This window comes from Choloepus didactylus, chromosome 9, assembly GCF_015220235.1.
Source record: "Choloepus didactylus isolate mChoDid1 chromosome 9, mChoDid1.pri, whole genome shotgun sequence".
NCBI classification, from domain to species: Eukaryota; Metazoa; Chordata; class Mammalia; order Pilosa; family Megalonychidae; genus Choloepus; species Choloepus didactylus.
The window spans coordinates 118,263,780-118,278,561 of NC_051315.1; the positions used below are offsets into that span (position 1 = coordinate 118,263,780).

At 36.6% G+C, this 14,782-nt stretch overlaps 1 pseudogene; it reads left to right on the forward strand.

Annotated features, from left to right (window-relative positions):
* The first annotated feature begins 239 nt into the window (after positions 1-239).
* Positions 240-1,571, forward strand: LOC119543840 (annotated as a pseudogene).
* The last annotated feature ends 13,211 nt before the right edge of the window (positions 1,572-14,782 follow it).

Genomic DNA, 14,782 nt, shown 5'->3' on the forward strand with positions numbered 1-14,782 from the left:
TGTTCTTAGCAATTATGAATCTGTAGTTGCCTATGTAATGTCTGCCTTCTCAACAAACCATAAATTCCAGGAAGGCGGAGACCATGTTAGTCCTGCATTTCTGTCTAATGCCACATCTCAAGCATCTAGCATAGTGCCGGGCATGCAAATGGAATCAACGGATATTAGTTGAGTGAATATATAAGTATAACTGTCTTTATTCTTGCCATGTCATGTTTGATGTATGCAAAAGCTAGGTAATGGACTACAGAAAGGAAACCTCTGTGAGTCAGGCGGCTTTAATGTACAGCGTATGTGCAGTGTCTAAATCTTTGTGAGTGCTCAATAAATATTGACAACAGCAAGTTGTGAGCCTCAGGGGAATGGTGAACAGCTGTCAGTGAAATGGATAATGGTCATGTATTTAATCAATTTACATTACAAGTGGTTTAACCGAAGATCCAGCCATTCGTTGCCAAACTAGATATATATAAAGATAAATATATATCTAGTGTTTAATATATGGATGGCATCAAGCTGGGCACTATCAGTTTAAAGCCTAATTAACTAATTGTTTGGACTTTCTACTAGAAGTTAAACAATCGAATATGTTCCTCTCATATATTAGCTAAAAAACTGAAAAGCTTTTTATTATATCTGGAAGTCAACATAATACGTATTTCCTTTGCTATCTGCACTTAGAGGTTTGCTACTATATTATCAGAAATGAATACACAGTGGAGTTAATGCTAACTGCAAAATTGTGTGTCATCAGCACCAATATTATGTCAATTATATTTACTAAGACAGGAAAGTGTATTAAATGATTTAGAAATGTTTTATTAACAGCAAGACTTGAAATTTTAATGAAAGTTTTTGCTACTTTTAACAAAAAATATTAGAAAATTAGAGAACCATATGAGAGAGAGAGATTGAGAGAGAGGAGAGAATTAGAAGTGCAGGTGCAGATGTGTGGGGAAGAATCACCGGCGAATCCAAGGTGAGGTTTCCACCTGTGCCCCCCTGCCCTGGCCCCAGCACTCACCCCTTCGGCCATGGCTTCCCAAGTTATACTAGCCCTACAGTGAAGACACACAACAACAAGTCATTAGGGAGACCTTCCATCTTGTTTCTAAGAGATGAAAATGTTTGTAATTTCCTAGAAGGAGAATGGGAATTGGAGGATCTGACAACAAACTGATTTACAGACATTAGGTCACATTATGCTTTCTCTTCTGCATGTCGTCTTCAGAAAGTGAACTTGGCATTTTAGATGTCATTCAAGTATTTATGGTAACATTAGACAAGTGTTTTGAAAATATCTGTGAACTGGATTTAATTTTCCAAGTAGACAAGGTTTACAATATTCTTGCAGAAATGGTGATGGGGGAATGGTTTTGGAGACCAACATGAATGAGGTTGCTTCACAAATTGATGCACAAAATAAACTGGAGAAATCTGAGGCTGGCTTAGCAGGAGTTCTAGACTGTGCTGTATCAGCTGTAAAGAATATGGATCTTCCTGAGATCCTGAGAAATGTAAACATTGGCAACATCAGTATAAAAGTGCCAAACCTGCCCTCTTTTAAATAAAAATATTGAAAGGCTGTTCCCATGTAAAATCCAGGGGGGAATGTCAACCACATTTATCATGCAGTTGTTTACCCATAATAATGAAGGAGAGTCTTAATTTTTGCTCTTGGATTAAAATCAAGGAACTGTATAGAAGCAGTGCAAAATTAGTATGGAAACTTCAAAGTTGCTTTTCTTGCTCAGTGATTTTAAAGAAATTAAGTGGTATCAGTATATGTATTTTATCTTTCCTAAATTGCATTCCTATGCCCACATAAGGCAGGCCTTTATGTATTGGCTACTACAGAATTTTAAAAGTGTTTGCAGTCCTGAGAAGAAGATGGCAGCATAGACAGGAGTGGAAGCTAGTTAATCCCCCTGGAACAACTATTAAACAACCAGGAACAACTAGTAAATAATCTGGAATAACTGTTGGGGGACAAACATGACTGTCCACATATCATACACCAACCTGGATTGGAAGAAATGCCCAAGATCACAGCATAAAATCTGTAAGTAAAAACTGCAGACCCAAGCCAAAAGCCCCTCCCCCATGGCAGCCCAAACTGCAAAGCCTCACTGTGCTAGAGAGCAGCACTCTCTGAACAAGCAACTATAGCTCAGCCCAGCTCCTACTGGGGCTTTAATTAACAAATGTTGACTGCTCACTACAAGCTATGAATCCCAACAAGCAGACAGACGCTTTTGGTGATGACTGAACTTGGAGAGCTGGAAGACCTCTTTGGGAATGAGGGGGAACCCAGAGGACCAGGTGCTGTCTCTGGCCAATGGGGGAAACTGAGGGTGGCTGTGGACTAGCCCTGAAGGGGGGCTTTCTGTCCTTTTTTCAGCTCAGTGGATAAAGCCTAAGCCATTTTCAGTTTACAGCTCTCTGACCCAGACAAGGGTGGAGATAGCAGAGATAGGGAGATTATTTGAATGCAAATGATATCTCCCTAGGGGGTGTATCTTCCCTAAGAGGAAAAAGGTGGTGCCAACCTCTACTACCCACCTTCCATTCAAAACTGGACCCCAGAGCCTGGGGGAAAATAGCTACGGGCCACACATCCTTACACCAGTCTGGAGTGATAGGCTGACAGCACCACCTGCTGGGCAGAAAAGCACAGTGGCTTGAGGCCTCAATCTTCTAAGACAAACCCTCAGGGAGACCTGATACTGAGATCTGAACCTGCACTGGCTTGGGAAAACCTGATTGGGGTAACCAAGGAAACCAGATGCCTAGACAACAGAAAAGTACAATCTACACTAAGAAAAACGAAGTTATGACCCAGTCAAAGGAGCAAACTTACACTTCAACTGAGATCCAGGAATTGAAACAACTAATGCTAAATCAAGTCAACAAGTTTAGGGAAGATATGGCAAAAGAGACGAAGGGTATAACGAAAACCATTGGCGAACATAAGGTAGAAATTGAAAGTTTGAAAAAACAACTGGCAGAAACTATGGAAATGAAAGGCACAGTGTAAGAGATGAAAGACACAATGGAGACATACAACAGCAGATCTCAAGAGGCAGAAGAAAACACTCAGGAACTGGAGAACAAGACACCTGAAATTCTACACACAAAAGAACAGATAGAGAAAAGAATGGAAAAATATGAGCAGTGTCTCCAGGAATTGAATGACAACACCAAATGAAGGAATGTATGTGTCATTGGTTTCTCAGAAGAAGAGAAGGGAAAAGGGGCAGAAGCAACAAAAGAGGAAATAATCAATGAAAATTTCCGATCTCTTATGAAAGACATAAAATTAGAGATCCAAGAAGCACAGCATACCCCAAACAGGATAGATCTGAATAGGCCTATGCCAAGACACTTAATAATCAATTTATCAAATGTCAAAGATAAAGAGAAAATCCTGAAAGCAGCAAGAGAAAAGCAATCCATCACACACAGAGGAAGCTTGATAAGACCATATGTGGATTTCTCAGCAGAAACCATGAGGCAAGAAGAAAGTGGTGTTATATATTTAAGATACTGAAAGAGAAAAACCACCAACCAAGAATCCTATATCTGGCAAAACTGTCCTTCAAATATGAGGGAAAGCTTAAAATATTTTCTGACAAACAATGACAGAGTTTGTGAACAAGATACCTGCTCCATAGGAAACACTAAAAGAAGCACTGCAGACAGAAAGGAAAAGACAGGAGTGAGAGGTTTGGAACACAGTTTTGGGAGACAGTAGTACAGCAAAGAACAAAGATGACTGTAAGTGTGGTTGAAAGAGGAAGGTTAGGAGCATGTGGGACACCAGAAGGAAAGAGGAAAGATAAAGACTGGGACTGTATATCTCAGTGAATCCTACGGTGCTCAATGATTGTATTAAAAGGTACAAATATGTTTTTTCATGAGTGAGAACAAATGAATGTCAACCTTGCAAGGTGTTAAAAATAGGGTGGGATTGGGGGAAAATGCAATCAATTAGCAGAAACATTGTATTATCCTTCCTTTAATGTAACAAAGGCAATATACCAAAGCTAAATGCATATGGGGGGTGACATAGGGGAGGGGTATGGGACTCTTGGCATTGGTGATATTGTCTGACTCTTTATTCTACTTTGGTTTAATGCTATCTTTCCTTTTGTCACTTCCTAGCTGTCATGTTTTGTTTTGTTTTTTTTCCTCTCTCTTTCTTTTTTTTCTTTTGTCTCTCTACCTTCTTTGACTCTTCCTCCCTCTTTGTGGAAGAAATGGAGCTCTCTTTACATAGATAATAGTGACGGTGGTGAATACATAAATACATGACTGTACAGGGAACCATCGATTGTTTACTTAGGACACAATGTATAGTGTGTGAACAACCCATCTTAAAAAAATGGGTTGATGAAGAAACCTTGAGGGCACTATATTGAGTGAAATAAGACAGACACATAAGGACAAATATTGCAGGATCTCACTGATATGAACTAGTTATAGTATGTAAACTCATAGACATGAAATATAAGTTACCAGGATATAGAATGGGGCTAAAGAATGGAGAGCAGTTGCTTATTATGAACAGACTGTTCAACTAGTGTGAACTTAAACATTTGGAAGTGGAAGGAGGTGATGGCAGCATGTTGTGAGAATAACTAACAGTGCTGAATGGTGTGTGAATGTGTTGGAAAGGGTAAGCTCAGAGTCACGTATGTCACCAGAAGGAAAGTTGGAGGTTAAAAGATGGGAATGTATAAAACAGTGAATCTTGTAGGGGCCAATGTCCATGATTAAATGTACAAATATTAGAAATCTCTCTCATGAACTAGAGCAAATGTATGACACTATAACTAGAAGGTAATAATAGAGGGGCGTATAGGAAAAAATACATACCTATTGCAAACTATGTACTACAGCTAGTAGTATTTTAGCATTCTTTCATCAACAGTAACAAATGTACTATACCAATACTATGAATCAATAATGGAGGGGGGGTGGTTAGGGGTATGGGAGGATTTGAGTTTCCTTTTTTTATCTTTATATCTCTTCTGGTGTAATGAAATTGTTCTAAAAATTGAAAAAAATTAATTGTGGTGATGGATGCACAGCTGTATTATGGTACCATGGGCAACTGATTGTACAATTTGGATCTTTGGGTAATTGTATGGTTTGTGAACAATCTCAATAAAAAAAAAGTGTTTGAGACATTTCTTTAAATTTATGTACAACCAAAAATGTTTGCGTTTTGTATGGATTACAAGTGCAGCATTTCTTAAGTCTATCTATTTGTCACAATTGATATTTAAAGAACCATTTACATATTGCATAAAAACATTATGAACTTTTTCTCTTAGTTTAGATAAACTCCAAGGTAATGACTGCTAAAAAAAAAAAGTCTGATACTTCTACAACTAGCAAAATTAGAGAAAAATAGATAGTTATCCTGAACATTTTAGTTAATGGCATTTACTCTATATAATACATTTTGTATGATCTCATTTTAGAGAAGAGTAAACTATATTTAATTGACAATAAATTTCTTTTCAGGGATGACAGAGAAATCAATAGCCAAACTGAGTTATTCATCCATATTTCATATATTTTTTTTGCTTTCATATATCTATTTGTTACAATTGAAGAAAATAGCTTATGTTGGAATGACTAGAAAGACGTAAATATTGGAGCTGGATTAAAACTCCCTTAGTACATCAGTCCAGTATTCCAAATACTGACATAAATTGACCACGTTACTTCCCGGCTTAAAATTCTATGCTTCCTCCAACCCCCACCCAGTTGCCAACAAGGAAAACTTCTAACCCCTTTTCAAGGTGTATAAGGTCCAATCTTCTGTTTTTATGCTTTATCTTTTGCTGTGTCCCCTGTCCCTACCACCAATATACTGTGTCCACAGTAGACTATTTGCCATTTCCAGCACAGAAAAGGGCCTCACTCTCAAATACCTTTGAACACACAGATCTTGACCCTTGATAAACCTCTTCCACTCTCCTCTGATCAAATTCTTACTTAAAAATGCAATTCAAATGTAATTTCTTCTTTTGGCTCCACCATATCGTCTAGTTCACTCTCTTCTGTGCTCCCACGGCCCACTTGGCATAGCTTTATTACTGCACTTCTCATTTTGGACTGAGATTAATTTTACTTCAGTGACCAACATCAAAACATGGGCTCCCTGAAATCAAGGTTTATGTCTTAGAGGCTTTTTAAATACACCAGCGCCAAACACAGAGCCCATCATTTCTTCTATAAATGGTAGTTATTTTAAACACTAACTTTCAAACTTCTCATGACCCCCAATGGAAAAAGAATTTAGAGAACTTTCCTTAACTAATATTTAAACAAACAAACAAACAAAAAAGCAAAGCTGTTTGGTCACCCCATTGCTTCTGATATTTGGAGTAATTCCTTGGTTTTAGACATGGAATACAATAACAAGGATGTCTATTCCTTTCAGCAAGTTTGCTTATTTCTATCCCAGAGATATCTTAAAGAGGGGATCAGTCCTTAGTTTACTAGAGAAGATTGCTATTTCTATTTTGTGGACTCAACAGACCACAAAATAATGGATTCTTTCTTTCCATTAAAGAAAAATAATAGATTCTTTCATTAAAGGGTTTATTGGAATTTCATTCCAATAAAGAATAAAATCTAAATTTCTAAGGTGCTTTAGAATGCTCCAGATAACAAGAATTAGCCTAAGAAAAGCTTGAATTCCTACCAAATCAAGAGCACTGCACTCACAAAGAACCCCTTTTCTTGTTGACTTGCTACCCTACATTATCCTCTCAGATGAAGCTTTTCTGGTGGAGTCCCCTAGGTCTGCTTTTACCAGCTATTTCAAAAGGACGACTGACTAATGTTATTATAGTAACATACCAGGGTTTTGTTTAACTAACTTGCTGAAATAAATATGTTAATTAAATTTGCTAATGACGCTAAATTGGATGGTTTTACATCCACAAGTAAGGATGAAAAGATAATATAAAATGACCTGAAGAGGTTAGAAATATGGCCAGGCAGGGGAAAAAGATGTCATCTTGGAAACATGCAAATTAATACCTGTGGGGGAAATTAAGATGAGAAATTCAGCTGTTTTGTATGTGGGAAGATGGAGCATAAGCTTCTAACTCTGAGTTATGTCTTGTAAATAGCAAGACATTATTAATTTTCAGCAAAGTAATATTTTGATGCAGAATTTTTTTATAGATGGTTTTAGAACACATAGTTCACTCTAAGACATATCTTCATTAGAGGTCAGGAAATGGATGATGTTATTAACCCTAGTTTCCAGGGTGGGAAAACTTTTATCTTAAAGAATTACACAATTTGTTCAAGGTCACTGAAAGAGCTTTTGACTCCTATTCTTAACAAATAATTACTAAGAATGAGTTTAAATATATCTACTAATTGCAATTGCACATTTGTGTAGTTCATGTCTTCCACGTACCTAACATTCTATTTAGATTCTAGCTGTATCTTTTTTCTAAGATCTAATTAAAATTAGTATTGTTACAGCTTAATAGATCTCCCCACAACTTGTTTGTGGGTTTGCTACTTTCTTAAACTGGCAATTTATTACACAGACTTGAGGTCAAAGGGATTGCAAAGAATGCTGGGTTCAAGGTATTGCCTCTAGAGAATGTATCTTGTCCTTTTCCAAAAAAAAAAAAAAAAAAGAAAGGAAGGAAGTGTTGTTATTCCTTGTGAGAAAATAGCACTGTGCTGGTTTGAAGCTGTTAAGTACCCCAGAAAAGGTCATGTTCTTTTGATTCATTCCTAAGGGTGTGGACCTGTTGTGGATGGGGCCTTTTAATTAGGTTGTTTCAACTGAGATATGACTCACCCAATTCAAGGCGGGTCTTAATCCTTTACTGTAGTCCTTTACAAGAGGATAAAGGACACAGAAAAAGCCCAGAGAGCTCAGAGAGAAACACTCAGAGGAGTTTGGAAAGACCTTAGAGAGAAAAGCCCCTGGAGTTGCTGAGAGAGGACCCAGAGAAGCTCAGAGAGGAGGCCACTGGAACCAGAAGCTGGAGGCAATGAGACCCGGGAGTGAAGGACCAGCAGACACTGGCCATGTGCCTTGCTATCTGTCAGAGGAACCCAGATACCAGTAGCCTTTCTTCAGAGAAGGTATCTTTCTCTTAATGCCTTAATTTGACATTTTTATAGCCTTAGAACTGCAAATTTGTAAACTAATAAATCTCCATTGTAAAAGCCAACCTATTCCTGATATATTACATTCAGGCAGCTTTAGCAGACCAAAACAAGCACCCTTGCCACTTCCTACCATTTAAAGACCCTTGGAGATGCCTAAGTCCAATGGTAATTGGGTAAAAAGAAATGTGAGTCTGAAATTATCCCACACATACACATAAACTACACAGACACACACATCTGCCTTGTGTAAAACTGCACTGACTGGTGGAAATTGCCTCTGGGAAGAGCATAGGGGAAAAATTCCCAAGGGGCAGGATCAAATCAAGTGATACCAAACAACAGTCCATGAACAAAGTAAGCCATAGAGGAGAGAGAAAAGAGCTCAGCTATGAACATACCTAACAATTTGCAAGTAGGAAGGAATGGATTCTTCTTTAAGAGGGAGAGGCAAGCAATTAAAAAAACTTCAGAGTCCTTGAAGTGGAGAGCCGATAAGAACTCAATAAGGCAGGTAAGTTGGGTCATGCAGGATGCTCAGTCCACAGGCCTTCATGGCAGGAGGGGGCCAAATGGAAAGAAGAGAACAAAGATATCCCATAAAGTTTCTAGAGTTACCATAATTTTCAAAAGGAAACTATCATATGTGTTAGATGTGGGCATGTAGACATATTAAATTTAATAATGGGCAAAAATGCCATGTTTCCAGAATTTCCTAAAAGCCACAAGGATGCAACTTTGACTTTCCTCATCTCCCAAGTTATAATATGCCACCATCGTGGCATTGCTCTTTATTATACCTTTCATAGCATTTCATTTCTTTCATAGCACTCATCACAATCTGTAACAGTATAGTTCAATTACTTGGTTATTTTTGCCTTCCCCAATTAAAATAGAATATAATCCATACAAAAGCAGAGACCTCAGCTATCTTGTTCACTGTTGTATTCCCGGTGACCAACACAGAGTTAGTATGTCCTAGACACTCAAATACACCTGGAGGAAGAGTGAATAAATTTTTAATATGTGCATGTAAATATATTATTATATATGTATATACATATATAATTATATTTCACTTATGAAGATATAATATAGTGTCATTCTTCCCTACTCTAAATGTTTAGAATACTTTAAGAAAGAAAATAAAACATATTTTCCTTAAAACCAGCTCATTAAGTGGTTCAGTCTCTCTTTTCTTTGTTTTAGCTCTGAGCAACATTATACTTGTTTCCATGACAGACTTTTTAAGTAGCTGGGGAAAGTTTTTATATTTCCATAATTTTTTATTATTTTATTTCAAGAAAACATTAGGGCGGCATGATTGATGATGCAAAGGCTGGAATGTGAGGCAGAATGAAATAAGATTCCAGGTGCTCATTTCAGCTGCCAATTGTGTTGAAAAGTATCATAAAACTCCCACTGCCCTTAGCCTGGTGGGGCAACCAGCAGAGCTTAAGTTAAAGCCATTGAAGTCTCCTAGGTCATTCCTGACACATCCTCCTTGCTCTGCCTTTAGTTTCTTCCTTCATACCTGCAAGGCAGTCTAGGTATAAAGGGTGGCCATGCTACCTTGGCATTTTTGAAGCAGATGAAATCTCTCCGATATCGATTGTATTATTTTTTGCCTTTTCTTAGGAGCTTTTTTTTTTTTAATGACTAAGGAAAAGAATTCAAAAATAAATATTTTTAACTATTGGTTGTGAATATCCTTGTCTAATAATGTTGGCTTTGAATGAACCCAGCATTGTGAATTTAAGATAAGAGAACTTGACCATTCACTCATTCATTCATTTAACATCTGTAGTTTTCTAAGTGCCAGGCACTGTTCTAGACTCTGAGGATCCAACATGCTCACATTCCAAAAATAAAAAAGAATTTCAGGATGGAGGAAGGACTAACAAGTACTGGAAGCTTTCCTGAGGAGGTGACCTCTGAAGTGGAACTGCCAGGTCAAGATCTGTGGGCAGAGCCTTTTAAGAGGTTCAATGAAGAAACACAAAAGTCAAAAGCAGAATGAGGGTCAAAGCATAGGAAGAAGGCCAGTGTGGCCAGAACACGTTTAGCTCATGGGAATGTAGTATGAGATACTTAATATTGAATTTTCTCCGATACCTACATTTGTACAACTAGTAACAGACCAGCAAGTTCTAATCTGTCTATTTTTGATGCAAAAGTAGTTGATCATATTCCTGTCTAATGTATATTGCATAGGGCATTTGCTTAAAAGAGGCACACATGGTTTCACAATGAATTACTTAAAGAGACTACTCAACTCCCTGTGCTTTATGCTTTTAATATTACTAAAATCTTTTCAGATGCTTTTTTCAATTAAGCCTTTTCCTTTATTTCCTGCTAATAGTGTGATGATATATTTATAATATCTATTTGCAAGAGCACTATTAACAATTATTATAGTGTGCATTCAAAAGGAATACAAACTTTATTAATAAAATAAGAGATTCTGCAAAAGTCATCAAAGCAAACCCCTTTTTATCTATCTTGCCAACAATTATAACAACACCCTTGAGCACGTTAATTCTTTGTACCTCTCTAGGGACTCATACACTGTCTATGGGATAGATTAGCAATTCATAAGCAACATTCTTTCATTAGAAGAAAAGAAGGTTTCAGTTATATAAGGATATTAACTTCACTGGGTCTAAGTTACCTCCTTCCAAATATAGCATAAGAAAAAGCTGTTCATCTGAATGCAGTGTGAACTGATGTCCCACAAGAAGCTGTGTTCAGGAGCTAACACCTCTGAGACCATGTCTTCTTCCACTGTGCCCACCTTACATGAGAAGTATCCATTATTTCATTTGAGTGTTTTACTTATATTGTCATGTGCATACCCATGCAAAGCCATGCAACTCATATTATCTCCCTACTCGAGTATGGGTGGGATGGGTAGAAAACTAACCTTAATAATATCTGTGTGCTCTGTAATGCCATGCGAGTTTTATGAAAGAGAAGACAAGGTGAAGAGAAGTAGCTGTGAAGGGTCACTCAGCTCTTGAGTCAAGAGCACAATCAGGCAAGACTCTCCTTTGATGCTGTACCCTCTCTTCTAAGTTTGTTGTCATTTTCATTCAAGGTGAAGGAAGTTGTAGACTAAGGAAGAACTTGCAAACTGTTTTATTTAAGAATTGGAACATTAATAGGGTACTTTTAAAACTCTCCTGAGGGCTAGGTTTAGAAAACCTGAAGCCTTCCCCATCCCTGCAGGATCCCCCTCCTTCCCTGCTTCCCAGCCTATTCCACTTATACTTTCCTCTCTCCAACTCTGTGAAAAAAATCTGACATCAGAAACTTGTACCCATCCATGTCACGCTGCTGTTCCCCACAGTGGTATTTGTGTTTCATTCTTGACTTTAAGGGAGAATTAAAGGCTTTGCATCCTTTAAAGAAATTCCAGATGACATTGGAACTGGTAGGGTAGCTACCATGTTGAATTTGAAACCATCTTTCACTCTTAATATCATACCATGTTGGTAAAATATAGCAATAACTTCTTTGAATTGATCTTTATACTGTAAAATAATGTCAGTAACATTATCTCATCATCAAATAATCCGGTGATATTAGAATTGCCCAGCTTTACTTATGAAAATACAGAAGCATGGGAAGATAAATAATTTGTTTAAATATAATGAAACCAAGCCAAGGATTCCAAACCAATATACCTTAAATCCAGAATGTACTTTTGGGTCTTCATTTGCTCACCATTAATTGTACAGACACTTATTGAGCATCCACCATGTCAAAGCCCTAGAGTTTACACTGAGACATGTTTCTTACATCCACAGAGTTCACAGTCCAGAGGAAGAGACCATCACCTGAACATAATTATTATGCACTGCATTAAGGGAAATATTATAAGCATTCTAAGAACAATATGCGGACAACCACTGTAATTTCCATTTGGGCTTTCCAGGTATTGCACTTTATTATGAAAGCAGATTTAGGAATGCATTTAAATGTCAGTAAAGCTTTATCAGAGATTTTAGACCTTGGATGTTTTAGAAAGCCAGAATATATTATCTCTCCAATTTCCAAGTAGGTTTCATTATGGATTTTAACAATATTTCAGCAGAACTAAGGAAGTTAAAAAAAAAACAAAACACGATATTTTCCTTTACTATATGTGGGTGAGAAAGCGACATAAGAGAAACACTGAAATTCTCATTATCCAGACATCACCAAGGGCTAAAATTGGCCTGGTTTGAGGAAAGTTCCCTCATAGGTGATCAATATCAACAGATTTTTACATGGACTTTATGGAAAACTATTTTTGAATATATAGTCATTCTGATTGTGGGCAGTTTGCTAACATAACTCAGGAAAATCTGCTGTTTTGTTTTCTGGAATTTCAAAGTTTTATTTTAATAACTGCTGTGCTAATAAACCCTCTGTCAAGAATTTCAATTTTTTATTTTTATTCTCTTAAATTTTAATTTTCATCATATCTTTTCTCTGAAATGATAGCTGAAATTCAGTGACTTCAAGACACCTCAAAGGCCAGAGAATTTGTATATCCTAGCAATACCAAGACTGTTTTATTCATAAAATTTCACAGAATTCTCTTTAGATCTGAAAAGCAGCTCCAAGAGCATCATATCCAGCTGCCTCATTTTGCACATTAGGAAACTGATCCCCAGTGAATCAAAGTGAATTGCCTGAGGATGCACAGACATTGGTGACAGATCCAGAAATATCCCAGTGTTCTTTTCACTACAGACACTTTCTGATTTGTAGCTTTTCAAGGGCAATTTTGAGTTATTTGCTTATATTTTGAATTTTTGGACTCATTGTTAGTGTGTAAAATGCGTGAAATAAAAGCCTAACCAAAAGCAAAGCAACTGAATTTATTTTGAAATATCATTCAATAAAGCCAAGTTTCAAGGTGGTTTCAAGAGTATCACATTCCAAGATATTTTTAGATTAGAAGAGAATAGAATCCTGGAAACAGGGACCTTCTTATTAAACAACTTGATACTAGTGTCCTAAGAAACCAATTTAGGTTGTTAAGTTGATTCTCCAAGGAGATATTACAAGTACTGGTTTAGCCTTTCCTCATGACCTTTGGAATTCTCTTTCCCCTCTGTTTACCCCTGGCCCCCCTCCTCCAACCCCCCCCCCCCCCATACTAGATTGTCTTCTATCTAGAAGAAAAAATGAACAGGGAAACATGAGGTTTCTAGGCACTATGAATCACAAATAACAACTTCCTCTATGCATCTTATTTCCTGGAAATTTCATTATAAACTTCTATAAGAATTTGATTCAATGGTTATTGAAATACATATACTTGACACATATAAAAGGAAATCATTATTTTCAGTCCCAAAGAATTCCTTGATTTTTTTCTGCTACTAAAAATGTGACACATGTTCAACATTAGAAAAGCACCCATAAAGCCTGCTACCAGAGAGAGTTCAGTTAATCTCTTGGTGCACTTTTCCTCCAGCATTTATTTCAGTGCTTGCCTCTATGAGTCCGTATCTCTCTCTCTCTCATTCTCTTTTCTAACAAAAGCTGTATCACCCTTTTATACATTTTTTGTTTGTTTTTTCCCTACCATTTAACTTTTGAGCATAATTACTTTTGCAAGTCCTTAAATATCATTTAAATATATGATTTTGATCTTGGCATAATGATCTCTTTGGGCATGTCTTAATTGAATCAGTTTTTTTTTTTTCTTGAACACTGAAAGTTTTTTGTGTGCATGCAATTTGACTGTGATAAAAATCAGCACGTTTTAAGAAATTATTATTAGCTAAATATAATGCTAAATTCTTCACATATATTCTTCATATATACTGCTATATTCACTCACTGAAACAATTTATAAGTATTTTCAGCCCTATTTTGCAAAGAAGATGCATAAAGCTCTACAAAGACAAATCTCTTGCCCAAGGTCATACTGGTAGTAAATGGTGTAATTTGGGTTTAAGACTCCAAAGTAAAAGATCCATGTTCTTAAGCATTGCTGAAAGTATCTCCCACATGTATTATCTATGGATAGTTGCTCTTTGAATTCCTTTGAAGTCCTTTCAAGTGCTTTGCCTACTTTTTACTAGATATGACAGTCTTTATCTTCTCCATTTTTTAGGAATACCGTTTATTGAATGATTCTTTTCCCACAGATTTACCACACATATTTATCTTATACTAAATCCAGATCTCAGTGGTTGGATTTCTAAGTTGTCAATATTTTGATAATTACAGCTAGTGTGATTTCATATCAGCAAGGGCATATTGCCCTATGCTTTTTTTTTTTTTTCCAAAATAATTCTTTGTTGTTTTCACTCATTTAGATGAAATTTCAAATCATTTCTTGCTTGGAATTACATTAACTTTAGGTTTAATGTAAATATATGAAGTTTTAAAAAGAGTCAAAAGGACTCTTTTAACCTACATTAACAATAGGGTTAATGTGAGAAAAATGAGCATTCATACATTCATTTATTCAATCAGCCAACAAATATTGATTGAATTCTTACTATGCGCCAGGCACTGCTTTCAGAGCCAGTCATGCAATAGTGAACAGTACAGACTAACATCCCATCACCCTCAGAACTTACATTCTAGTTGGGAGATACTGAAAATAAACCAGTAA